At 39.2% G+C, this 2,345-nt stretch overlaps 1 pseudogene; it reads left to right on the top strand.

Annotated features, from left to right (window-relative positions):
• Positions 1 to 308: 308 nt before the first annotated feature.
• Positions 309 to 2,126, top strand: LOC143558579 (phosphatidylinositol 4-kinase gamma 7 pseudogene; annotated as a pseudogene).
• The last annotated feature ends 219 nt before the right edge of the window (positions 2,127 to 2,345 follow it).

Here is a 2,345-nt window from a genome sequence, read left to right as displayed (position 1 = left end):
GAGGTGTTTCCATAATAATAATAATAATAATATTGTTGGATTTTATATTAAATAGTACTATAATTGAAAATTCTGAATTATTCCGCCGTTGAAGTATCGTTGTATGTTTTGACTTTTGACTCTTGTTTGGTCAGAATGTTGAATTCTTGTTCTGCTTCTACTTGATTATGAATCTGAAATGTTTCTGTAATCGTGTTATAGTTTCATTGAAATAGTCATACAGTTGAAGATTCTGAGCCTTTTAGTTAATGATTTATGTTTTGAATTGTGATGTTTGACTGTGTTTTGGTCAATCTGACTCAGGTTTGACCGGTCAAAATGGTGGAATTCATCAGAAAACTTATCTGATGTAGCCAAAACTGCTGCAACTCAAATTGGGCTAATTGTTACCCAATGTGATCACAGTGGTTAACAAGCAGAATCTTGTTTTCCTTCGGTCTTTTTAACGCTTCAAAATGGAAAGCCCGATATCAAACAAGATGTCTGTGTCACTTCTCAATGGCCCATGCCATTCTGATTATGAATCCAAACTTCCCAACAAACGGCGCGTTTTTGTCCAAACAGAAAATGGTGGTGTTTTAGGTATGGAACTCGAGAGAAAAGACGATGCACACACGGTCAAAAAACGCATGCAGCTAACGTTAAACATTCCAACCGGTGGAAGTTCACTGACTTTTGGCGATACGGTCTTGACCAACGATCTTAGCTCCATTCGAGCTGATTCTGCACTTCTGTTAACCAAGAACTCGATGCACCGAAGTTCATCGACCCCTTGTTTGTCACTAACCGCAAACACTTTTGATCAAAAGGATCAAACTCAAAGTAATATTGTGGAGATCATAGGGCATTCTGGTCATTTCACCAAAACAAAAGAGCTCGTGGACGAGATTATTAACGCGCTGAAAACCAATATTGAACCGATTCCTGTGAATGGCGGTCTAGGTGGTGCTTATTATTTTAAAAACATTAAAGGTGAATGTGTAGCCATTGTTAAGCCTACAGATGAGGAACCGTTTGCACCGAATAACCCGAAAGGGTTCATTGGAAAGGTTCTTGGTCAACCGGGCCTTAAACAATCTGTTAAAGTAGGTGAAACCGGTTTTAGAGAAGTTGCAGCCTACCTTCTTGACCATGACCATTTTGCACGTGTGCCATTAACTTCATTAGTCAAGATCACTCACTCGATCTTTAACCTAAACGATCATGTAATCGAGAACACTATTCAAACTGAAAAAGGGGTTAGCAAGATAGCATCATTACAACAATTCATCGCACATGATTTTGATGCAAGTGATCACGGAAGCTCTAGATTCCCTGTTTCTGATGTGCACAGAATTGGGATATTAGATGTGAGAGTCTTTAACACGGACCGACATGCTGGAAACATACTAGTTAAGGTTTGTGATGGTCAACTTGGTCAATTTGGTCAACTTGAACTTATTCCTATCGACCATGGTCTTTGTTTACCAGAATGTTTGGAAGATCCTTACTTTGAGTGGATGCACTGGCCTCAAGCATCGATCCCGTTTTCAGAAACCGAGCTTGAATACATTAAATCACTAGACACGAATCTTGATGCTAAAATGCTGAGAAGAGAGTTACCTATGATACGTGAAGCGTGTATACGGGTGTTAACACTTTGTACCAGTTTTTTAAAAAAAGCTGCGTGTTTTGGGCTGTGTTTAGCTGAAATTGGTGGGATGATGAGTAGACAATTCAGATTCAGTGATCAAGAACCAAGTGAGCTTGAAGTAATATGTTTAGAAGCTATGAAACAAGTAATGGGTCCCGGTTCTGACTCTGAAGAACAAGTTTTAACGGTTAACCAGGCGGTCCAGACCCGGGCTTTGACTTGTAACAAAGTGGGTTTGGGCCAGAAAGGGCGTGCGAAGGCGAGTGGGGTCCGGTCAAGTGCGAAAGAGTCAGTTGGTGGAACGACTAGTTTCGTGAAGGTGACAGATATGAATGAGGACGAATGGTGGCTGTTTTTGGAGAAGTTTGAGGAGCTTGTGGGACCCGCAATGGCAGCAAGGAAGATCTCGAGCAGTGTAAGCATGAGAAACAATCCTAGGATTGGGAGTTCTTGCCAGTTTTGACAAGTCTAAAAAGGTTGTAAGTAGCTTTAAGGAACATAGCATTAGTTCATAGTATTATTTTTTGATTTTTTTTTGCTCGTTTAAGACAAATATAAGCAAGTGGTTCGTATAATAAGATGCTAAAAACATGAATTTCATGAATTGGAAAGAGTTTGGGTTTGTATATTTTTGCATTAAGTGCAATATATATAGCGGATTTAACATGAAGTACTGTGTGTTTATTATCTGATATATTTATGGATTTGTTAC

The sequence above is a fragment of the Bidens hawaiensis genome, unplaced genomic scaffold (assembly GCF_021521415.1).
Source record: "Bidens hawaiensis isolate Kalapana, Puna unplaced genomic scaffold, B.hawaiensis_p1.1 tig00019558_1, whole genome shotgun sequence".
Taxonomy (NCBI): domain Eukaryota; kingdom Viridiplantae; phylum Streptophyta; class Magnoliopsida; order Asterales; family Asteraceae; genus Bidens; species Bidens hawaiensis.
The sequence above is the reverse complement of the archived record's forward strand: the minus strand, read 5'-3'. Positions and strand labels throughout refer to the sequence as shown.